Source organism: Tachypleus tridentatus, chromosome 4, assembly GCF_004210375.1.
Source record: "Tachypleus tridentatus isolate NWPU-2018 chromosome 4, ASM421037v1, whole genome shotgun sequence".
Lineage (NCBI taxonomy): Eukaryota > Metazoa > Arthropoda > Merostomata > Xiphosura > Limulidae > Tachypleus > Tachypleus tridentatus.
This window is the reverse complement of record NC_134828.1, coordinates 30,301,194-30,327,901: the sequence shown is the minus strand read 5'-3', so window position 1 is coordinate 30,327,901 and position 26,708 is coordinate 30,301,194. Positions and strand designations below refer to the sequence as shown.

Sequence of the window (26,708 nt, the reverse complement as noted above, 5' to 3'; positions counted from 1 at the left end):
TAACGACTGGTTTTTTTTCTGTTTATAATTAAGCTCAAAGCTACACAAGTTGATATTTGTGCTCTGTTTACCACGGGTATCGAAATCCGGTTTCTTGTGTTGTAAGTCTGCAGACAAACTGCTGTGTCACTGAAGGCTGATGTAACGAACTAGGACAAATCTGAGTATAGGAATTAGTTGGATCCCTATTCAAGTTCAAATACTATTAGGGCTACTCAGGAGATTAGAGTAATTTATTCTGAAAGAGAAACAAAGTTTTTTGTTTGTGTATTTATGTTGAAGGATCTTGCAATTGCGTCAAAAATTACATAATACGCAGTATACTCTGTCATATTGGACGTAAAGTGCTTAAGTTCGTCTTAGGTGGAAATGGCGTATGTCTTCTAATGTCGTGTTATTTAACTCTGAAAAATCATCTTACCGATTGCTTAAAGATATAGTTATATCGAGAGACTGAACAGCAGTAGAAATTTAGATTCAATTTTAACACCATGGACGTTATTGAATCTTTTCTTGATGCTGTTTATTAACAAAAGAGGGTGCTTCAGGTCCAATATGGCGGTGCTTCGTTTTTTCTTATTGGGTATTTGGGTATGTTGGGAATTTTGATACCCAGGAAGGTCAAATGTAAAAGACCTCTTCTTCCATCCAGTATGGCAGCGTTGAATGACTTGTTCATTTTTTTAACTTTCGCGCAAAGTTACTTGAGGGCTCTTTACGCAAGCTATTACTAATTTAGAAGTTATAGTGTGGAGAAAAGGCAGCTAGCCAACATCACCCACTGTCAACTCTTGGGCTAGTATTTCGCCAACGAAAATTGGGATTGATCGTCACATTATAACGCCCCCACAGCTGAAAGGGGAAGCATGTTTGGTGTGATAGGGATTTAAACCCGCGACCCTCAGATTACGAGTCGAACGCCTTAACCCACCTGGCCATGCCGACCCCTACAAAATAGAGACATCTCTCTTTCCCTCCCAGAGGGTCAGCTGTGACTTTGTGGATTTACAACGTCAAAATCCGGGGTTTAATTCTTACGTAATTTTGCGATAAAATAAGCAACCTGTTATTTTTTACATAAGCAACTTCTTGTTATCAGGTTTTATTTCCATTTAATTACTTCATGTTCCACAAGTTAAGGAATAAACGTTTATTTTGGGTTTCTTTTGAAGTTAAGCACAAAGCTACACAGTGGGTTCTCTATGCTCTCCCCCCACGAGTATCGAAACCCGGTTTCCAGCATTGAAAATCCGCAGACATACCGCTGTGCCACTCGCGGTCTTGCTTTGTAAGTGATTATTTATTTATTTGTTTTGAATTTCGCACAGAGCTGCTCGAGGGCTATTTGCGCTAGCCGTACTTAATTTTGCAGTGGAAGGAAAGTTGCTACTTATCACCATCCACCGCCAACTATTGGGCTACTCTTTTACCAACGAATAGTGGGATTGACCGTAACATTATAACGCCCCCAGGGCTGAAGTGGCGTTTGGTGTGACGGGGATTCGAACCCGCGACCCTGAGATTGCGAGTCGAGTGCTATAACCACCTAGCCATATCGAACCAAAATAAAGCACTTTAAAATTTTAAATATTACTGTGACAAACTTTAATGTAAAGAAGTTTTGTACAAACGTTTGAACTAATTCGAATGTATTGTTTGAAAGCAAGTGGATTGTGTGTTATCCGTTTATTCGTGACATTTATCGCCAACAAGTCAGAGACACCTAGTGTCAGGAATCTCGGCCCATAAACAAAACCTTGACACTCATTTAGGAATTTATTTGAAAAAAAGAAAAATATGAGCATATTTATGAAGTTATTCTCTGTTGTTTAAACGACAATATTAACTCGAATTGTTTATATATCTATATACTTGTTCATTAAGTTTATGATAGTCGCTCTCATTGTCTAGGATTCCAGAGCCTCTAGGCTTGTTATAGTAGGCATGCGTACAAGAAACCAATAGTTCGGGCGCCAGTAAACGCGAGGAGACGTTGAGTAAAAGAGCTCTTTAGTTGCTGTTTGATGCATGTACCCATGGTGTACTGATAAGAGAGCGTGTTGCCTTCTGAAATTCACTTGTTGAAGACTGATGCCGCCCTCTCGAATTGTTAAAATAAAACACAAGATTGCAGAGTTGTGTTTGCTTCTTGTGAATTACTGTGTAACTTGTTAACTGTTAAGCCTCTAAGGTGTCTTCCCTTCGTTAACGCGAAACGTGTGCTGCTAACCGCTGGACAAGTTATCGTTGACTTGTTTGCACTGCTTTTTGCTTTCAACTTCCGAGTCTTCGAGATTATTAAATAAGTTTGTGAATGGAAATATATTAACGTCCGATAACAAGGGGTTTCTGAGACAAAAGGCTACAAGGAAACCAGTTTGTTTTGGGTCGTTGTTTTAGAAGCTCTCATAAATACTCTTAAGTTTATAATAACCTTGTTTCGGCTCAGTTTTATCAGTGGAGCACTCTTTGGGAACTACTAACAATTAACTGTGAAAATCTCACTTGCTTAAACAGCGACATAAGGAGTTCGCCTGTTTAACAGACAAGCAAGAAACACACTACTTAGAGAAGAGGTGGGTTTATTAAGAAGAGACAAAAACGAGCAGTTTGCTGATATAGTAAAAAAAACCGGCTGAACCGGTATGCTCAATGTACGTGTGGTTTGGTTTCCAAGTCATGTTGTCACCTTCCTCAGCACGATCTCTTTGAATGGCCGGTCACTCACCTCAGACTCGTCTTGCCTCTGCAGAATCTACCTGTTGGCTACATTAACCTGTGTGTTTGGAGTCGCTGATTAATTTTGAACATCGGTATTTCTTTTTTTAATTAATCTCAGTAGTCAGTCGATGATCATTTCTGGTTGACTGTAACGTCCCAATTTTTTATTTTTTTTATTTTTTAATAGTGATATCAAACCGCAACAATCGAACTTAATATTTGGAAAGCATTACGAAAACTTTATCATGGCTGGTGAGTATTGTCTTGTTATTTATTACACGTTTTCTTCTAAGTGTTTCTTAAGTCCATTTATATGCCTAATTTGAGAGTGACGCATACTAAGTACATATGTAATAAGGAGTAACAAATTTACAATACACATACGTAAGATATATAAACATGTTGGTGTTTTAATATAAATGTGATTGGTTTAGACCAATGCTTTATGGAGTACCATTAGGATAGGGAGTGAATCGTGTTTACAATTATACTTCAGTAAAATATGGGGTGTCTATGAGGTATCACTAGTACTAGCGTAGGGAGTGAATCATGTTGACAGCTACAGTCCAGTAAAACATGTCGTGTTTATGAAGTACCACTAGCGAAGGGAGTGAATCATGTTGACAGCTACAGTCCAGTAAAACGTGTCGTTTTCATGGAGAACCACTAGCCTAGGGAGTGAATCATGTTGACAGCTACAGTCCAGTAAAACATGTTTTTATGGAGAACCACTAGCCTAGGGATTGAATCATGTTGACAGCTACAGTCCAGTAAAACGTGTCGTGTTTATGAAGTACCACTAGCTTAGGGAGTGAATCATGTTGACAGCTACAGTCCAGTAAAACGTGTCGTGTTTATGAAGTACCACAAGCGTAGGGAGTGAATCATGTTGACAGCTACAGTCCAGTAAAACATGTCTTTTTTATGGAGTACCACTAGCGTAGGGAGTGAATCATGTTGACAGCTACAGTCCAGTAAAACGTGTCGTGTTTATGAAGTACCACTAGCGAAGGGAGTGAATCATGTTGACAGCTACAGTCCAGTAAAACATGTCGTTTTTATGGAGTACCACTAGCGTAGGGAGTGAATCATGTTGACAGCTACAGTCCAGTAAAACATGTCGTTTTTATGGAGTACCACTAGCGTAGGGAGTGAATCATGTTAACAGCTATAGTCCAGTAAAACATAACGTGTTTATGGAGAACCACTAGCCTAGGGAGTGAATCATGTTGACAGCTAGTCTAAAACATGTCGTTTTATGTCCAGCGTAGGGAAATCATGTTGACAGCTACAGTCCAGTTGTCGTTTTATGGAGAACCACTAGCCTAGGGAGTGAATCATGTTAACAGCTATAGTCCAGTAAAACATAACGTGTTTATGGAGAACCACTAGCCTAGGGAGTGAATCATGTTGACAGCTATAGTCCAGTAAAACATAACGTGTTTATGGAGAACCACTAGCCTAGGGAGTGAATCATGTTGACAGCTATAATCCAGTGAAACATAACGTGTTTATACGTATTTCTAAAGCAGTAAGTAATGGCAGTTCAAGTTGATAAAGTGAAAATGGTGTTTACTTGAATTCTATAAGAAGAAAAAAGTCGTTATATGTTGTTTAACTGTTATAAACACAAAATATTCATGCTTTTGAATTACAAACACATAACAAATATTGTTATGAATGTGTGAATAGCTATTAACTTATCTAATAACTCAGAGTATTTGATTTTTTAATTGTGTATAACACGTATTCATACGGTACATTAGAAAACCTCACGCGCCAATACGTACTTGAATACACCCACCGTCAAATTACCGACGTGGTTTTATACTGTCCGTTATTGATTTAACATGTTTTACCCTATTCCAACATTCAGTGTTGTTTAACCGTCAAATTACCGACTTGTCTTTGTACTGTCCGTTATTGATTTAACATGTTTTACCCTGTTCCAACATTCAGACTTTGTGTGAAATCATTCATTTCCCTCGTAAATTTCGTACGAATCTCCCAGCAACGATCAGTGGAATTAATCAATTAATCACAATATTGATTACTTTCCATTGATAACTCGTGCGTTAGGAATTTTGTAGCCAACAAAGTCATGGATTCATATGGTTGTTTTATGCATAAGAAACTTGGAAAAGTGTGTGTTTTAAATCGATGAGGTCTATAAGTGACTCCCATTTATGTAATTTTGGGATTAAAAATTATATCCGTATTTCAGGAAAATATCCAAAGCGCAAGTATATTGAAAGCATATAAAAACACACAACAAAGAAAGTAAACGTCTGTCCTGTTAATAACTTAACTTAGCTTCTACCATAACTGTATATCAGGTCTTAAACATTAAAGAAGCTAGTATTATCTACTAAGAGAGACAGTTTTGTTTGTTTTGAATTTCGCGCAAAGCTACTCGAGGGCTATCTGCGCTAGCCGTCCCTAATTTAGCAGTGTAAGACTAGAGGAAAGGCAGCTAGTCATCACCATCCACCGCAAACTATTGGGCTACTCTTTTACTAACGAATAGTGGAATTCACCGTCCAATTATAACGCCCTACGGCTGAAAGGGCTAGCATGCTTGGTGTGACAAGAGAGACAGACTGGTATGCCCTGAATTAACATCTGGTTGTGCAAAGTACTGGTAACGTAAATTTACTCACTTGGACCAAATGTGTTTGTCTTCGTGTGTCTGTTCTCACATAAACTGCTGGCCAAAATCTTAAGGCCAATGAACATAAAGAAAAAATTGCATTTTGCATTGTTAGACACTTATTGGAGTAGTGTTTCAAGAGATGAAAAAAAGAAAAGGAAAAATAAAAATTAAAACTTTTTATAGCATTTAATAGGGAAAATGTGAAAACTATGAAATTAGACTAAATACTAGCTGGTCAAAAGTTTAATACCATACCAGAAAGAAGTCCTAAACAGGGTAGGAAATGCCCATAAAGAGGTCTCAGTAGTGAGTTGCACAGCTGTCAGTGATAATAACTTCAAACATTTGCTTTGGCATGGTCAATATAAGCGTTTGCAGAAGTCTGGCTGGAATGTTATTCCAAGTGGTGAAGATGGCTTCATGAAGATCATGCACTGTTTGGAATTGATGTCCATTTCTACAGACTTCCCTTGCCATCCACCCCCAAACATTTATGGTTTAGTTCGGGCGAACACGCTGGATGGTCCAAAAGAATCACGTTATTCGCCATGAAAAAGTCCTTTGTCCTGCGGGCATTGTGGATTGCAGCGTTGTCCTGCTGAAAGATCCAGTCATTTCAACACAAGCGAGGGCCTTCAGTCAATAAGGATGCTCTCTCCAACATGCTAATGTAGCCAGCTGCTGTTTGACGCCCTTGTATAACCTGAAACTCCATTGTTCCATGGAAGGAGAAAGCACCTCAGATCATGATGGAACCTCCTCCACTGTGTCATGTAGAAAATGTCTCCGGTGGGATATCCTTATCGTGCCAGTAACGTTGGAAGCCATCTGGACCATTCAGGCTAATTTTTTCTCATCAGAGAACAAAATCTTCGTCCACTTTTATATCTCCCATGTTTGGTGCTTCTCAGCAAAGTTTAACCAAGCTGTTTCGTGGTGTGGAAGGAGGCGTGGCCTTTGAAGACGTTTACGGTTTTTAAAGCCTTTCTCTCGTAGATGCCGTCTTATTGTTCTCAAGCTGCATTCTGCGTCCGTAAGGGCCTTAGTCTGGTTCGACGATCGGCTGGTGTCTTGCCGGACAACCCGTCGAATCCTCCTGCTCAACGCCGAAATTTTCTTGGGCCGACTACTGGAAATTTTCCGTATCCCTCAGGGTCTTTTTCAAAACATTTGCAACAGCAGTTTTACTACGCACAATCTTGCACGTTGAGAGAGACCTTGCTTTTGCAGCTCGACAATTCTGCCACGTTCAAACTCTGTCAACTTTTTAGCCTTTGCCATGTTTTTACCCAATGTAACACAGGAGATGTCAGTGGGAGATGTTGAGAACACTAATGCTTGAACACAAATGACTAAATGTCGTTACGTGTTTACCGATGAACGCTTCGTTTCAGTATGGTCTTAAACTTTTGACCAGCTAGTATTTAGGTTAGTTTCATAGTGTTCACATTTTCTCTATTAAATGATAAAAAATGTTTCTTTTATTTTCCATTTTCTTATTTTCATGTTTCGAAGCTCTACTCAAATAAGTGGTTGAGTCTAACAACGCAAAATACATATTTTTTCTCTATGTTCATATACCTTAAGATTTTGGCTAGCAATGTATATATACTTTCTCGCCTAAACTTCATTTATTGTTGTTGTTTGATCGCGTGTTTTTTGTAGGCACACAAACTCTTATTTAAATTATTTTTTGATCTAAATACGTCTAAGTCTAGATAGCGAATTTTAAACCGAAACATAAAATTTGACCATCATTAGTCATAATACTAGCTTTAAAGTTACATCTTTACTTATATTTTTGTAGCTTGCACATGTAGTTGTATACGCCTTTGAAGTTTTTATATGTGTATACCTATTACACATAACGTATTTTGTGTGAGAAACGTTGGATCACCTTGGTAGGAATACGTAATGATTTGCAGCTAGAAGTAAGTTTGGTAACCCTGTACAGCATATACGTCATCACTCAATAATATTGATTAACCAATGAATTTGGACAGCGCTTGTGTATTTGTCTTTATATTACTTGCACTGAGGAAAATAGAAGTTTTGACTGTTGGATGTAACACCAGAATGTGGTAAACGCACTAGTTTGAAAACTGTGAAAATTAAAACTGTGCGTGTACTATTACATGCATGTGTGCACCATCATTTATAATAGATGAAATCCATGTACACTTACCATTGTTTCAGGCAAGGAATGAAACTTGACGTTGAACTTTGCGTTTAGCACGTACCTAAGGTTGCATCTGCAGTTTTGTATCTGCGCAAGGAGGTTGCGCCAGAAATTAAAGAGAACAAACGAGTTGGTTTGTAAAACAGATACAAGGGCTGTTGCAGTTCTCTGTGTACTTTTGCTTTTAAAAAATATTGTTTACCTATGCGTTTACCTCGTATTAAAATAGTAAGTTAATTATAATATACATGATTCTCGAGACAATTGAAAGACGTTATTTTCTTTTATTTTGGCGTTTGAATACATTTACTTAAAATAATGAATCTGAGAATTAATCAAATTAAATATATATAACGGCTTAAGATAGTTTCATAAATAATTCGAAAACTACATTTAAAAGTTATGAACTTGAGAAAATACGTACGTATTTTTCTCAGTGAGAAATGGATAATAAATCAGTTTTCAGATTTTTTTTTTCATTTTTAACTGAAATTGATCATTTTCTTAAAGAATGTGATAGAAGAAACATTATGAAGGGAGTGAAAAGTTAACAAAATCGTGAATTCTTTCCTAATGAATAAAGATAAGTGCTAGCTGAGAAAATAGTACTGGCGTTAGTACTATTAGCATTATGTCCACGAATATATTTTCGATAAGTTCTTTGGACGTGATAGTCAATAGTGGGTTTGACCGTAACATTATAACATCCCCACCACTAAAATGGCAAGCATGTTTGGTGTGGAGTAGCGGGGACTCGCACCCCAGACCCTCAGATTATGAGTCGAGTGCCTTATCCACCTGGCCATGCCATGCCTGTCTTTCTTTTTAACATTTATTAACCTAACAAACTTTTATTAGGATCAGCACGTTGAAACTAGAAACTCAATGGTTTATGCAGAATGACGTCACAGTTGAACGCATCACACCGCCGAATACTTAAAAAACAACAAACAAATCAAAAACTCGCAGAAGCAATAGTAAAATTGAGTACGGGCGGATGAATACCGTGCAGTGATTCTAAAGTCCACTTCCGAAGGTCTTCACGCCGAATTCACAAGTGTTGAAATAACTACAATACGTAACTTGGCACCATCGCAATAAATTAGTCAATGTTTATCGTCAAGGTCTTTTGGCATCGAAATAATTCGCAAAGACGAGCACGTTACTCTGGGTTTTACAAATTTAATAATTTTTGTCAAGAGTTAGTTATTAACAGATCTGTGGGACTGTGATAATTTCACTGGAAACTTCATTATGGAAGACCCACTAAGCAGCATTAATTTCACCCAAACTCGGATAAGATAGAGATGTGTAGTGAAACGTTAAGTTCCTGTATCAATTTAATATTTATCTGTATGGCCAGTTAAAGGCGGTTAAAATATCAGTTATCATCATTAATCACGTGACGACCTATTCTCGTCAGCAGCGAACATCGGCCTGGCATGGCCAAGCGCGTAAGGCGTGCGACTCGTAATCCGAGGGTCGCGGGTTCGCGCCCGCGTCGCGCTAAACATGCTCGCCCTTCTAGCCGTGGGGACGTATAATGTGACGGTCAATCCCACTATTCGTTGGTAAAAGAGTAGCCCAAGAGTTGGCGATGGGTGGTGATGACTAGCTGCCTTCCCTCTAGTCTTACACTGCTAAATTAGGGACGGCTAGCACAGATAGCCCTCGAGTAGCTTTGTGCGAAATTCAAAAACAAACAAACAAACAGCAGCGAACATAACACTTGAGATGTTACAAAGCAATATTTAGCAAGTTTGAAAGATATGATGTGTTTAATATGGTTATTCTATCTTGCTAATGACTAGAATGTTCTAGGTCTAATTATTATCTTATACAAACGGGTTCGTATCCCCGTCACACCAAACATGCTCGCTTCTTTAGCCGTAGGGACGTTATAACGTGACGATCAATCCCACTATTCGTTGGTAAATGAGTAGCCCAAGAGTTGGCGGTGGGTAGTGATGATGACTAGTTGTCTTCCCTCTAGTCTTACACTGCTAAATTAGGGACGGCTAATTCGAGTAGCTTTGCGCGAAATTCAAAAACAAACTTATATAAACATGATTTAGAGGCTTTTAACAGTATTCCATGTTTGACTTAATTTTAACATGCCTCTACAGTACTTTAACAGTATGAGTTATTTGCCTTCAGAGAAAATTTGGGTGTGTGTTTTGGCGCTAATATATGTTAAGTCAGGAGGTTTTATGATACTGTGCTAGATGCTCTCCAACCCGTTGTTCTTTGTGGTTTTTGGAACAATGAGTTGTTTTGTACACGTACGTATAGGGCGTGAAATGTACAGTTTGAATTACAATGGAATGTGTGGCAACACTCGTGCCTTGGTGGTACGTTAAGAATGCAACGAATATGTAGTCTTAACTTACACTCCTTGTTGCTAACAGCTTTCAGATCTCGAATGGCAACGCCACGTAACAAACATGTTAGTTACGTGTCGTGTACTAACAAAACTGGGATTTCGAGTTCCTTCTGTGTTTGAATTGTGCCCGAATAATTGACAGTAGAGAGAAGGACGTATTATAAACATCAGAGTTACAACTAATACTGGCAGGCCCAATAATACCGACATTATCATGTATTATCGCCGCACGTCCATCCACCTTATTCTTGTCTCTGTTTTCACATTTTGTTTTCATTATGACAGGTCCTGCATGGCCACGTGGTTAAGGCACTCGAGTCGTAATCGGAGGGTCGTGAGCTCGAATCCCCGTCGCACCAAACATGCTCGCTCTTTCAGCCGTCGGGGCATTATAACGTGACGGTCAATCCCACTATTCGTTGGTAAAAGAGTAGCTCAAGAGTTGGCAGTGGGTGGTGATGACTAGCTGCCTTCCCTCTTGTCTTACACTGCTAAATTATGGACGGCTAACGCAGATAGCCTTCGTGTAGCTTTGCGCGAAGTTCAAAAGAAAACAATTCATTATGAACGAATCCATCATGAAAATTTTGAAACAGCAAAAATCACAATCAAAAAAGCAGAATGAAACTGTAAGGTCCAAAAGTCTCGGATCGTAGCTGACGAAAGAATTTAAAGCGACCAATCGTAGAGGCTGACAACGTCGTCATCTGAGCTTCTTTCTTTTACCGCTAGGAAACTTTTATTCGCATTCAATTGCTTAATTACCTCTTACAAAGCATTTTTTTAACCTCATTATTATAAGCAATAGCTATAATATAATTTCTAAGAAGTTTGGATCCCTTGGGGTATACGTAGTAACGGCTGGGAATGAATGTCCAACTAATGATCTGAAAACTAACGTATATATTATTACCCTATTTCAATGGACGAAAATACACCGTATGAATAAATACTGTGATGTAACTACAATAGGGGATACATTTAACGACGTAGATTAGGAATATGTTTGTTCCTATGATAACCACCAGGGGTCAAACTTTTAAAATGTTAACTGGTTCGGTTTCAGTCCGCCATATTACATATAGACCTTGTATTCCCATTAATGGGAGTGTAGATTGAGGGTAATTCAGCGTAATGATGACAGCTACGCTTTTTACAAAGATTATAATTGCAGTTTTCTTCACTAACTGTTGCGTCATTCAACAAGAAACGTTCCTCATCCTTTATAAACTATCACCCTTTAACATTGGTTATATATATATATGTATATGTACAAACAAATTGTCAGTTTCATCTACATCATTGGTTCTGAGACACTTTTCTCTTGTTGCTCTGGATTCCTTTACGAACCCGATATAGTTTCACAGGTTTCCCCATACACAGATACGTCTGTTGGGAAAAACCGTTCTTCAGTGTATAAAAGAGACCCTGGCGCACGTGTGTAGATTAATACAATTTTCAAGCAAAACGTGCTTTTCACGAACATACAGTTTATTTCTTCGAACTGTTTCTTCGTAATTAAGGTACAAAACTAAACGAAGGGCTATTTGTGCTTCGGCCATCACGAGTATCAAAACCCGGTTTTAAGCTTTCTGAATCCGCTTACGTGCCGCCGAGCCACTAGGGGGCACTTTGGTTTAATATGAAAGAACAAGGTTTATCATTCCTAGCTCCCTTGGAATGGCCAGACAGTAGGTTGAGAACCTCTGACCTACAGTGTTAAAAAATTACATCAAAGTTTAAACATAATCTGAATTTACAGTGCAATTTTTTTTAGATGTTTAAATGCAGCCGAGCTAAAATAGTGATAGGTTAATAGAAAAGCTGGTTTACTTATTTTTCTCTGTTTTGTTCGTAGATGACACAAACACAGCGCGTAAGAAAATTTTAGACGCTGCTTAACGCGTTCCCGTGTACACGCGATGTTACAGCCTTGAACCGTCTCTACGAAAAACAAAACAAAAAAACCCAACTTATTGAACAACAGGAGATAAATACCTACGTTTCGAATTAACTGTTGCGTCATGACGACCAATTCTCATGTTAATTATGCGCAGTGCACAGTAGCACGGCCATGAAATAATAGACTGTTATCATGACCACCAGTAATTACATTCGTCTTCGAAAATACACACGTTACATAACACGTACATGCGTAATGTGTTTGAATTATTCGTTGTTGAAGAATCAGAAAAACGCGCACGTGTAAGGCGATAGTCTGAAGTCGTGCGTCCTAATGATGACAGCAGTTCTTTGTGGATATTACATAAAGTAATTTTAAAGTTATAAGTTCAAACTGTGAAACATTTTTATTTATGCCTTTTGAGATATTTTGTTAATGCATATCTATTATTATTTTCGTGTTTGTGCACGTGCAGTGCTTTAACTTTTTGTGGTAATACTCCCATCAAATTATTATTCATCACCGTAACCCTAATTTTTTTTTTACATTTCTGTTCATGTTTGAATATCACAGTTTGGAAATCGCACGGTTAACGTTCTGGTGGGCGGTTTTCAGTTATTGCAGGCTACGTGTTTGCCCCGATGACTACAGTCGGTATTGGATGGGTGTTTTAGTGGTGAGAACAAAGGGAGACTGACTTCGCGTTGTGCATCACCGTTGCGTTTGAAGGGAGCAACTTCGAAGAGACCGTATAAAATGAATAAGAATTGCTTGTCAGAAACAATAGTGCGTACCATGGTCGTTAGTGTAATCTATAGCAAGGAACTTACCATGACTCTTGCAATGTATTCACTAAGTCGGTGATATATTGAGGGGAGATTTCGCTTTACTGTGTCGTGTGGATCTGTATATGTGTATAACTAGTTTTTTACATGTTCAGTGGAGCATGCGTGATAATCAAGTGCACCTTTATTTACCAGTCTGAAGGCCATGTAACGAATATTGCTGTGCTACAAAAATAGTTGTGCATTATACACCAATCAGAATCTTTTGTTTTCTAAACACAGAGAGAGTAAAATTGTTATTAAATAAGCTATGAACGTTGGTCAGAAGTCCGCGAATTCCGTATTTTTGTTGACTCAATTTTGTAGAAATTTGAAATATTGAAGAAAAGCAAGTTTTATTGACTGTTTATAAGAAAGGCTCATAGCGAAATCCAGAATATATTATAGTTTATTGTATCTACTGCTACAACGTAATAATATTTATCTTATTCAGAGAACTAGTGGGAATTTGATATCGTTATTTATATCACCATATTACAACGGCTTATGCTTTAAAATTGAATCAAAGATGAAATACTGTCCTAAGCCTTACAGTGCAAAACAAAACAAAACACGCTAAATCACAGTATGTGATGTTCTAATGCATGTGAAACTTCTGCGCTAGCCGTCCCTAATGTAGCATTGAAAGACGAGAGGGTAGGCAGCTAGTCATCACTACCCACCGCCAACTCTTGGACTACTCTTTTTACCAACGAATAGTGGGATTGACCGTAACATTATAACGCCCCCACGGCTGAAAGAACGAGCATATTTAGTGCGACGGGGATTCCAACCCGCGACCCTCAGATTACGAGTCGAACGTTTTAACCCACCTGGCCATGTCGGGCCGTAAAGTGGATTGATGAGAGACACGAGGAGAGGATGACCATGACGACCCAATCGCTCCGGGATGCATAACACATATTTTGCTCCTGGATAGTATGTGTTATTTCTTAATTGCTTATGTTGTAAAAGTACAGAATATGGCCATTATTACCTTCAAACTTTGCTTTTGTGACCTTGATAATGAAATTTAGAAATTAACCTATTTTCTGCGTAAAAACAGGCAAATTTGCACATTTTCATTTACGTAAGATCTGAATAAAACAGCATATGAATCAAGATTTACATGTATTTATACTAAAGTTATACAAAAATGTTTAGAAGTGAGTAGCTTTTCGCGATTTGCGACTGTCGTCTATATCATTTTCACGTATCATTCCCCAAATATGGTCTCCCATCATGTTTTTGTTATACGCTCCCAGGTCACAAAAGCAAAGTTTGAAGAGAAAAATAGGTCTTCTCCATTCAATTTAGGCATAAGCAACTGGAATATAACACTTTCTGCCCAGGAACAAGAAAAAGTAAAAATTTGTTACGTAGTGTAATCTTTGAACAAGTGAAATTCGACTCAAATTCCTGTAGGCGGCCCGGCATGGCCAGGGGGGTTAAAGCGTTAGACTCATAATCTGAGGATTGCGGGTTCGAATCCTCGTTGCACCAAACATGCTCGCTCTTTCAGCTGTGGGGATGTTATAATGTGACGGTTAATCTCACTATTCGTTGGTAAAAGAGTAGTCCAAGAGTTGGCGGTGGGTGGTGATGACTAGCTGCCTTCCCTCTAGTCTTACACTACTAAATTAGGGACGGCTGGCGCAGATAGCCCTCGTGTAGCTTTGCGCGAAATTCCAAAACAAACAAACAAACAATCCTGTAAGTACAACTGAAACGCGTTAACTCAGTATGTTTATATTTCTACATGATTTGGAGTTGTATTTTACATTTGGTCTTCATTTGTATGACATAAAATAAAATCTAGAAACATATACCTTTTGGTCGCTGTGACCACAGTTGTGGTTCGTTGTCAAAACAGTCAAGTAGTCCATGAACTAATTTTCAAAACAGGAAATTTAGAAATCGTGGCTAATTAGTTCACCTCCTGGCTAAGGTTTGTCTGTTTCATGTGATTGCCTTTGGGAGTTACCACCCAGGTGGCAGTGCAGGCGTTGAGATGTGTACGAGGTAGGAGCCGTTCTTTTTGTAACAGATGTCAGGATACTTGACTAGACCAGTGTTTTTACATATACGACACAACAAACAGAAAACTGGTATCTACTGATCATTAACTTTACATTTTTTGGTACCTGCTGTCTCTGTCGTGACTTAGCCAAATGATGAGTCCTGGCAGTAGGAAAAAGGCCTCGTGGGCACTAAATATACCCAGAGTTCAAATATCATTACACTTTACTTTCACTCATAAGTTCTTACGGTTTTTACTTTCGGTGTGGCTGTGGGTGGTGATGACTAAGCTGCTTTCCTTCTAGTCTTACACTGCTAAATTGGGGACAGCTAGCGCAGATAGCCCTCATGTAGCTTTGTACAAAATTAAAGAACAAACAAAATTATAATTTTTGGATCTCCGTCACGCCAAACATGCTCGCCCTTTCAGCCGTGGAGGCGTTATAATGTTTCGGTCAATCCCACTATTCGTTGGCAAAAAAAGTAGCCCAAGAGTTGGCGGTGGATGGTGATGATTAGCTGCCTTCCCTGTAGCCTTACACTGCTAAATTAGAAACGGCTAGCGCAGATAGCTCTCGTATAGCTTTGCGCGAAATTCGAAACAAGCCGAGTTTTTGCACCATAGACTGTTTATGGAATCCCTCCTAGAAGGTGCCAGTAGGATCATAAAAAAATTGTACGTGTAACTAAGGTTTGCCAATATGCTGTGTACAGGAATGAACTGTTTTTAGCATCATACACGGTAAAATCTATGTTCAAGGCAACATTGTAGCAACAGCATAATACTGTAACAGCTGTGTCTGTAGAAAAGGGTATCAGATATTTGTTTGTAATGATAGGTTGGGCAAAATGTTCACAGTGGATTGAGAGATTCCTCTCTTTGTTTCTTCATGATCACGTTGAAGTGATGGAACCCTCTTGTCACTTGCATGTTAAATTTTAATGGTATTTCAGCCAGAAGTACCAAGATGCATTACCTGTACACTGAGAAAGTTGGTCGTACTAACGTTGCTTGAGGAAAAACGCTTAAGACTATCTGTTAATAGTGTAACTCTTTCTTTTACCTGATTCGCCACAGACTTTGACCTTTTCTCCAGCTTTCATTAACTCATTAATATCATAACTCTTAGGTAAAACATGACCTTATCTTTATACTGATACCTAAAGGACGTTTTTTGTGGAAGTGAATCACAGAGATTACCAGATGTTACCCGAGATTCCTTGAGTGCCAACAAAAAATTATGTGTCTATCTGTCTTTTCCTTTTTCTGTGTTTGGAAGTGCATTCATCGACTGACATCCAATGTCAAGCTCTTCAAAGAGACCACGCATTGTGGCTTCCACCACGTACTGTTTGTTAATAAAAGAAATTGATATAAAGTATTATCTAGCTGTAGATTTATCGGTGTTGTCTCCAAAGAAGATTTTGAGGAAACGTAGGGAAAAACACATGTGTTGATATTGGAGAAATTTGGGGAAGAAAACACACATCACTGATGGCACTTATAATGGAGAAGCAAAGAACACGGATTATAAGATATGTTCTAAACATTTATTCCCATATTTACTTTCATTATATTTGCCAAACAACAAGTAGTTGATGTAAATAGTTGTATGTTTTTATTTATGTGATATCTGTGGAGTTTCAAACTTTAGAGTATTAGGGCTTGGATCGCAAGTTCGAACCCCGTGACCGAACTAGCTCTTCCCGTCGTCGCAGGTGCTTATAATCCCACTTTTCGTCTAATGTTGGCGGTGGGTGGTGATGACTAGCTGCCTTCCCTCTATTCTATCACTTCTAAATTAATGACGTCTATCTCGGGTAGTTCTCGAGTAGCTTCGCGCGAAATTCCCCAAACGAACACTGTATTAGTCCTTTTGATATGTATATTTGGATTTATTTTACCTAAAACATTCCTGTGGGCTCATTAATATTATCAAAGTAAAACGTTCGATTTCTCTGTGTTAAAAAGACACAAATGAAAAATGCTCTTCGTGCATTTCACGTTTTAGTGATCACGTTGAGACCGTCATTCAATATGGCACCTGTTTGTCTCGTGCCCACCTAGGAAATTGCTTTCATCTGCGCAATGAGCCACCATAAGTGACTTTCGTCAGTCGGTCACTACTGGACTTCACTCTTACTTCACAGTCTGTACAATCAGTAACACTGGAAATAATAACACGTACAAATAAAAAGCTGTTTTTTTTTATTGTGTAAACACTGGTTTGAGGCTAATCGGAATATTTATGTTGGTCTTGTCACCACAGCAACCAGCCAGAACATGAAGCATTATAAGCCATGCACATGACAACTATATCATCTATTAGTTGGTTTTAAAAAGTACCAATAATATTACAAAGAATGCTTTTGTTTGTTTATTTGATCTACTAAGATGAGTGACTGAAGGAGATGTCAGTAACAACCGATGGAAATACAAACAATTCTAAAAAGAACTGAGAAGTTGTTGTTTTTTCTATAATTTCAGTTATGCAATTTATAGAGCACCTTGTTGTTATAGAGGCCTGTAGTTTCGTACGTAAGCGCGTAAGTCACTAAAGTAAAACTTAAGACTTATTGTCTAGCAATTTGCAAGACTCACATGAAGTTGAATATGCTTATTTGTTTTGATATGAAATACGGTTCGCAGCCTGTCGATGCAAAAACCTTTTACGCACTCTGGGGCTGTGGGCGCGTTATAAAAGTGACAATTAAATTTCTCTATTTGATCAAATAAGAGTATCTCAACAGCTGGCAGTGGGTACTGTTAAATAGCTAATTGTCTTACTTCTAACCTGTCACTTTCAAAAATACGGACGGCTTTGAAGAAGTAGGTATCCATTGTGTAGTTTCACGAGATTATCGAAAGAAACAAATAAGTAAAAAATAATCTATGCACTGACATAATAGATTAATTAATGTTGCAAGTGATAAATGTCTAGATCTGTACGATCGTTCGCTGAAACCTGTTAAATTTACCTCTCGCATCAGCTCGAAGTATGAAAGTAATTGAAGTATGACATTCGTGTTAACGCTGAAACATTGTAAGCCAGATTCAGGTTAATGACGTCTTTGTTTTTGAGCAAAAGATGGAAACCGACTCAGGTCAAGATACTCACGCTTGTAATCATTCCGTGAGATCGGTATTCTGTAACAAACCATGTGTATCCATAGTTACTACTACTGGACGTGTAATAAAGTCGTATCATAGAAACAAACTTTAAGCGAGACCATTAAATCACTAGGAAACACAGCCATTATACTGCGTTAGATCTGAGTGTGAAGTGATGTAGTTTTGAATGACGTAATACACACACATTACGTAACAAGATTGTTTGTTTCTGAATTTGGCACGGTTCTACATAACAGCTGTCTGCGCACACCCTTCTCTGATTTTGAACTGATAGACTAGAGGGCGCAAGAGCACCTAATGAACAGCACATACCGCCAGCTGTTAGGCAACTCTTGTATAACTAAGTAGCAAGATTTGGTTATTTGTGTTATAGCGAACGCATGAGCCCCAATATCGAACCACGAATCCTTCAGTCCATTGTCCGGGTACACTAAACATTCTACCACATCCAGTTTTTTTTTTTCATATACAAGAGGAAAAAAAACAGTTTTCAAGTAAAGGTACCATTTTTTTGTCAATTTTATAGACTTACAACAACAAAATTGGTGCGAGTTCCAGAAACGTACAAGTCGTCATACGCTTAACTTATCTGTTATAATTCTTTTGTATTTTTGTTTTGAAAGATGTTCCAGGGGAAATAGACCACGGAAAATTTCAATACTATGTTCGTTAGAAACATGACACCGCAAATTACGCATGACTGTCCTTTTTCTCTTTACGTAATAAGTTGGATTACTACCAGAACAAAGTCCTCGTGTCTACATATGCTTTCATCGTATCCAAGATGATAGGTTTTGCTGGCTTAACAAGAACGCGAAACATATACATTCTCTTTGGACGTAATTTACGTCCGTGAATGCGATTATCAGGCAGAATTGATTACTTTTTCAAACAAGGTTCAGAGGTTTAAAGCTAATTACCCAGTCTCAAAATAAAGCCCATCACAAGCAAGGGAAGATCATAGATGAGTGGTCTGGTCGTATCTTTTGATTATGTTGGTGTTTGTCGGCCATGTTGAAATGGGAGCATAATTAACACGATACTAGGAATATTACTGCTCGGTATTTTAAGTTAATGATTTTGTTACACTTCAGAAACGAACACCAACAACTATCTAATGTTTTGTGTCTGGAGTTTCGTTCTTGATTTCTAAGAACTTAATATACGACATATTTTTAATAATTAGTTTGGAAAATATCTAGTCCGTGCCTACTACTGTTTGTCATTTGTTTGTTTATTAAAGCACACACCTGCGCTGTGGATTACCCGCGTTTTACCCAACTCAGACTTGTAATCCACGACACTAGTAATAAAACACTGTGTGTGCTTTCATAAACCATAGCCACATCAGACTACCTGCTGAGTCCACCGAGGGGAATCGAACCCCTGATTTTAGCGTTGCAAGTGACATTATAATACAGAGGGGGGAAGAATGACGTAAACGTAAATCTGTGCTGTCATTCCCCACTTCGGTGAGAACTACCGTAAAGCGCGGCTCGCCCGACAGTAGCACGGTATTTATGTAAACTTAAAACGTTAGAAACTGGGTTCCGATACCCGTGGTGGGCAGTGCACAGATAGCCCATTGTGTAGCTTTATGTTTAGCTTCAAACAAATGAGCGTGGTCATTAATTAGAGTATTCAATCTGTGAATCAAGAGGTTTATGGTTCGTGTTCCATTATCGCCAAATTGCGCACTTTGGAACCATGGCTGAGGTATAAGGGTTACGGTCAAATATCATCATTCGATAATACTTAAGAGTGGCCCAAGAGTTAGTTTTCTGGGGGCGCTGTTAAAGATCTCTCACTCTCCCTAGTATATTGATTCAAAAATTTCGGATGGCTCTGCTTAAGATAGCCCTTGTGTGAGACAGTTTTTCTAGAGTTAGTTGTTCTTCACAATAGAACTTTCTATTTAAATACGTTTTACTTGGTAGTTTTACAGATTGTTAAGATTGTTAGACAGGTAACCTGAAAACTTTCCTTCATCCCAACGTGGGTATATTTAATCCTGTTTAAATTGGTTTAGTTTGTTTTGAATTTCACGCAAAGCTACAAAAGGGCTATCTGCGCTAGCCATCCCTAATTTAGCAGTGTAAGACTAGTGGGAAGACAGCTAGTCGTCACCACCCACCACCAAATCTTGGGCTACTCTTTTACCAACGGATAGCGGGATTGACCGTCACATTATAACGCCCCCACGGCTGAAAGGGGGAGCATGTTTGGTGTGACGAGGATTCGAACCCACGACCCTCAGTGCCTTAACCATCTGGCCATGCCGGGCCTTCCTGTTTAGGTATAACAGATTAAGTGTTTCTTCAATGTGGTTTATATTTAATATGTTATGGTTTTGGTGCTTAATGCCCTACAAAAGCTATCCTACGCGTGCTTTATCAAGTGTTGCCATTTCAGTACGTGGTAGTTTTAAAGAAAAGGCCGGACGTTGTCCAGGGGTTAGTGTGGCCCGACTGTAAATCCGGATGTCCTTAGTTCGTGTTCCGTTGCCGCAAGAAAAAATTTCGCACTTGGTGTTTTGAGGCTGATGGTGCGTTATAAGAATGAAAGTCACATTTCATTATTAGATATCCTCTGTTTAGTTTTAGGCAAATAACAGTAATAAACAGAAACCTCTAAAATGGTGGGGTCAGAAAAGATGATTTGGTTGTAATAATGAAAAATATTGGATAGCGAAAGTTGCTGATAATGGAAAACATTCCTCTCCATAAAAATGTTTATTTACACTCAGACGTTTCGATTTTTACACTATAAAAATGTTTATTTACATTCAGACGTTTCGATTTTTACACTATAAAAATGTTTATTTACATTCAGACGTTTCGATTTTTACACTATAAAAATTTTTATTTACTTTCAGACGTTTCGATTTTTACACTATAAAAATGTTTATTTACATTCAGACGTTTCGATTTTTACACTATAAAAATGTTTATTTACATTCAGACGTTTCGATTTTTACACTATAAAAATGTTTATTTACATTCAGACGTTTCGATTTTTACACTATAAAAATGTTTATTTACATTCAGACGTTTCGATTTTTACACTTTTATCAAGAGTTATAATCGCTGACAAGGCTGTAACTAGAAAACATACTTGAGAAACTTTGGTTAAATTGTTGTTTTTTTTTTATTTTTGAATTTCGCGCAAAGCTACACGAGGGCTAGCTGAGTTAGTTGTCCCTAATTTATGAGTGTAAAACTAGATGGAAGGCAGCTAGTCATCACCACCCACCGCCGACTCTTGGGCTACTCCTTTACCAAAGAGTAGTGGGATTGACCTTAACATTATAACGTCCACACGGTTGAAAGGGCGAGCATTTTTGATGCGACGGGGATTTGAACCCGCGACCCTCAGATTACGAGTCGAACGCCTGAACCACCTTTCCATGATGAGCCAATGTGTGTTTAAATAGAACTGAAAATGAAAGAAATATCGAGAACCGTTTTTGTGATCAGTAAAGATGGCCCAGTTATTAGTGCGCTCTACTTGCGATCATCGGGTCGTTTCAGCCCTAAAGGTTTTATAATATGACAGTCAATTCAACTTTTCGTTGGTAAAAGAGTAGCTCAACAGTTGGCGGTGGGTGGTGTTTACTGGCTGCCTTGTTTCTAACTTAGAAATGGATATCGAAGAGAGCACTGAATAGATTTGCGCGAAATTCAACGAACCAACAAATAAATAAATATATATGTACAAATATCCATTAAACATTACATGAATGATACTCTATTTGACCCTATTATTGGCAGCACTGCTTCTGTAGAGACGGCTCCGATTTTACTTCAAGACGCTATTTTAAACTTCTCTTTAATAGGTCATCAGAACCCTAAAATACCATACAGTGTTTCCTTTTATAACAATATATTTATATAATAGCTGAGTCACGTGTTCTGGTAATGTTTGTAAATATCATAACATAAAGTTTGAATTTCTTGTTTTTCTTTCTTATGTTTCTTTTTTATTACATGATAACTAAACAACTAAAACAATGATGTCCACCAATTTAACTGAGATGACATAATTTCAAATTGAATATCCGCTTTTATAATTATTATTAATAACAAGGAGCAATTTAAAAATTTATAATTCTAGTGTAGATAATGTTATCATTACCTCTTAAAGTTGGCTCTTTTACAAAAATTTGGTGTTCCTTTAAACAGTGGTATGTCTGCGGACGTAAACACTACAAACCGTGTTTCGATATCCGTGGTGGGCAGAGCACAAATAGCCCATTGTGTAGCTTTGTGCTTAATTCAAAAACAAACAAACAATACTTAAGCAGAGAGTGGAACAAAAATTACTATCTGGTAATAGATAAGCAATAAATATCAGAGTTGGAAGCTCACTGTATTTAGAACTTGGTTATAAATACATGTTTATACCAACTAAAACATTGCATTACAAACATGCAAAGAAATATATACTAAAACATTGCATTACAAACATGCAAAGAAATATATACTGAAACATTGCATTACAAACATGCAAAGAAATATATACTGAAACATTGCATTACAAACATGTAAAGAAATATATTTTCAAAAAGAAAGTAAATGTAGTGGTGGTTGATATTAACCCTTTAAAAATAATACAAACAAGACATTAAGAATGACATTTGTATAAACCCTACATAATAACACAGGTAATTAATAGTAATATTTATAACGTTTTGCATCAAGTTTTAATTTATCCTGTTTTTGTCTGGTAACATTCTACTACACTGAGTGCCTATGTTGTTATGTAGGAACGATGCTAGTGCAATCCCTACTATCTTGTTTGCATTCTTTTTGAAAGATTAATATTAACCATCCATTTACTTCCTGTTTTGAAAAGGTTTTCCTACATGTATACCTACATATATATATATGTATGCATATATATTGTCTGTTGTTTTTGGAACTTCGTGCAAAGCTACACGAGAGCTATCTGCGCTAGCCATCCCTAATTTGATAGTGTAAGGCTAAAGGGAAGGAAGCTAGTCATTAACACCCATCGTCAACTCATTGGTTACTCTTTTACCAACAATTAGTAGGATTGGCCGTCACATTATAATGCCCCCCACTGTTGAAAAGACGGTGTATGAAAAATATATGTACATATATATGTTTGTATAGAAGTTTCAAAAGGCTGAAAAGTTTTGGTAAGAATGTTGTGCATGGCTGGATACGGAAATGAATTTAATTTTTCGAGTTCATTTGGAATTTCAAAAAAAAAAGTGAGCTTATACGAAACACGTTGGTTACGCTTCAAAAGAATCGTTTAATAATGAAACACAATGTTCTTCCTGACTTTTATATACCAGCTTCGTAGCTTTTCTCTTTAGAGATAAAGTACAGGGTGTTCGAAAGTCACTGTGCAGTTTTGTATAACAGCATTCATTCAGGCTATTTCAAGCCAGCAACTGATAGCGGTGTTTAGAAACAAAATAAGAAGGATCCAAGCCTGTATTGATGCCAAACTTTCAACATTGTTTATAATTGTCATTCATATTTACCTCCTGTATTCTATATTGAAACATGTCTGTTTATAAATATATAAGTGCACAGTGACTTTCCGAAGACCCTGTATATAATAAAACTTTTTATCTCCGCAGTGAAGACAGTACCTGTACATTAAAGTGCAGTGTTAACTGTGCTCACTTCATAGTTGTATTTTCGTGTTTGTTTTTCTTAGTAATCAGATATGAATGTTATACGATTTTACTCTTATTAGATAATAAAAGATTAAGCAGAAAATTAATTTAGTAAAATCTAAATGAAAGTTATGAAGTGTTATGGATATATATGTATACTTTATTTAGTTTTTACAGGACATGCTGGTTTTTAAAATTATAAACACAATTGGTATTAAGTACATTTTTAGCGTACATTTATGTACAGTGTAAAACTTCAGTTGTTGTACGGGTGGATGTTGGCATATATTTATATAAGTTGTGGAACCTGTCGTGTTGTTGTTCCACAAGTAAATGCTGGTATACTCGTAATATGAGGGTCGCGGGTTCGAATCCCCTTCGCTCCACCAAACATGTTCATACTTTCAGCCATGTGAGAGGATAAAACGTGACGGTCAATCCCACTATTTGTTGGTAAGAGTAGCTCAAGAGTTGGCTGTGGATGGTGATAACTAGCTTATTTCCCTCTAGTCTTACATTGCTAAATTAGGGACAGCTAATGCAGATAGCCCTCGTGTAGCTTTGCGCGAAATTAAAAAAAAAAAACTACATTTATAAATTACACCAGTAAAAGACATAATCAAATACTGACGTACACCTCTTGTGAAAGTCGTGTCCTTGTTGTGAGAAGGGTGATTTTATTTAAAACTGTGTTCTGTTATAAAGAAGTGGTTGTTGCATGTGCCACAGTTATTTTTCTAGTTGTCTGAATCTTGAATACTGGAAATGTTTCCACTGTTTTCATTTATGTTGCCATTCAATAGATAGCGCAGTAGATTTGGTTACATACATAGATAGTGACTGACATACACACTACATTCATTATAGTAAGACTGTAACAAGTGTTTTGTGATAACGTTAGAGATTACGTAATAATAGTATATTTACAAGAAGAAAAAGCCAATTACGTATGCTGTATATTTCTCTAAAGATTTTGTTTCTTTGTTTTTGGAATCTGCAAAGCTACATGATGGTTATCTGCGCTAGCTAATTTAGCAGTGTAAGACTCGAGCGAAGGCAGCTAGTCATCACCACCCACCGCCAACTCTTGAGCTACTCTTTTACCAACGAATAGTAGGATTGATCGTGACATTATAACGCCCCCACATATAAAAGGGCGAGCATGTTTGGTGCGACGGGGATTCGAACCCGCGACCCTCAGATTACAAGTCGAGTGCCTTAAGCACTTGGCCATACCGTGCCAGGTATAGACAGAAGGCACCTAGTCAACAGCAGAACATCGCCAATTGTTGGTCTACTCTCGTCTGACCGCATAGTGATATTTGACTGTTAATCTTACAGTGTATCTCACCTCTGGTTCCAAAGTGCGAAAGGAGTTTTTTGGGAAAGGGGACGTAAATCAGTAATCCTCGGATATGCACTCCATGCATAATACAAGAATTTCTGTGTTTTCTTTTAGCAAAGCCACATCGGGCTATCGGCTGTGTCCACCGAAGGGAATCGAACCATTAATTTTAACGTTGTAAGCCCCAAGACTTACCGCTGTTCCACCGAGGGACAGTATAAAGGTATAATCATCAATTTATAATACTGGTGTTTATTTTGGTTAATCAACATTATTGTACTGCGACCTACTCATTGGATAGTAAAGCGGAACTTAACGCACGTGCATGAAGCTATAAATATGTTCACTTAACACGAATAAATAAGAAAAATTAATTGTAAGCTATAGAAATTACTGTTCCATTAACTCAGATGATGTGGATGGTAGTTTTGATATCACTGAAATGGTATATGTGTTAATTGAATATGAAAATCTTCCATCGTAATGTGTCTATAATAACAAACTCTCTTGTGAACAGACAATTCATATTATTAAATAGTAAAATTATCGAAGGTGTCATAACTTTCAGTGACGAATGATACTGACGTGATAACGAGAGTACATTCACGTGTTAAATATATACATAGACGTATAAACAAAACAAATTATTTGGCTATTTGTTTCTAAATTCAAATTGGGCTAGTAAAATGATTTATTCAAATTATTGTGTTTTAAATTGAATTGGACAAATATATATATTTTATATCTTATGATACCTTTTTTCTAATAATTTGGTTTTTGGTTTATGGGTTTTATATTTCGATATCTTTGATATCTTCTACTGGGTTGGACGTAATTTCGTGGTTAGCGTGCCTTGGATCCATGGCTCGAATCCAGATGACGCAAAAACTGCGACGATCGATAGTTTGAGTTCATTGGTACGACTAAGATAACACAAATGTTAGAGGTGGATTATGCCACCTCAAGTCGTCAACTACAAATTATGGTAACACAAGTGTTAGAGGTGGATTATGCCACCTCTTGTCGTCAACTACAAATTATAGTAACACAAGTGTTAGAGGTGGATTATGCCACCTCTAGTCGTCAACTACAACTTATGGTAACACAAGTGTTAGAGGTGGATTATGCCACCTCTAGTCGTCAACTACAAATTATGGTAACACAAGTGTTAGAGGTGGATTATGCCACCTCTTGTCGTCAACTACAAATTATAGTAACACAAGTGTTAGAGGTGGATTATGCCACCTCTAGTCGTCAACTACAAATTATGGTAACACAAGTGTTAGAGGTGGATTATGCCACCTCTAGTCGTCAACTACAAATTATGGTAACACACGTGTTAGAGGTGAATTATGCCACCTCTTGTCGTCAACTACAAATTATGGTAACACAAGTGTTAGAGGTGGATTATGCCACCTCTAGTCGTCAACTACAAATTATGGTAACACAAGTGTTAGAGGTGGATTATGCCACCTTTTGTCGTCAACTACAAATTATAATAACACAAGTGTTAGAGGTGGATTATGCCACCTCTAGTCGTCAACTACAAATTATGGTAACACAAGTGTTAGAGGTGGATTATGCCACCTCTAGTCGTCAACTACAAATTATAGTAACACACGTGTTACGGCTGGATGCTATGATCTCTAGTCTATTAATTCGAAATTACAGGCGGCTATCTTTATGTAAATATATAAAACAAAACCAAAACTAATTTTTCGGAAGCTGACCGAGAAGCAGATTCTGTGTTGAAAAAGAGCTAACAACTAACCAGTTATGTTCAAGAGTGGTTGAAATTAATTAACTAGTCAATAAATTACAAGTTGGTTCTAGCACTATAGGAAATTAGTTTTGGTGTACCAATCAAAAATATATACACAGTACTAAATATAACT

General features: G+C 37.6%; 1 protein-coding gene across 10 annotated transcripts in view; it reads left to right on the top strand.

The window, feature by feature from the left end:
* Nucleotides 1-1,960: 1,960 nt before the first annotated feature.
* LOC143248781 (catenin delta-2-like) overlaps nt 1,961-26,708 on the top strand; it is a 120,573-nt gene continuing 95,825 nt past the window's right edge. For 4 of the 10 annotated variants that reach the window (XM_076497497.1, XM_076497498.1, XM_076497496.1 and 1 more), the window contains exon 1: nt 1,970-2,973. The gene's annotated coding sequence lies outside the window, so the exon portion shown is untranslated. Of the gene's footprint in view, nt 2,974-24,927; nt 25,037-26,708 lie in introns of all 10 variants that reach the window. The other 6 variants (XM_076497492.1, XM_076497495.1, XM_076497486.1 and 3 more) reach the window with 4 other exon arrangements.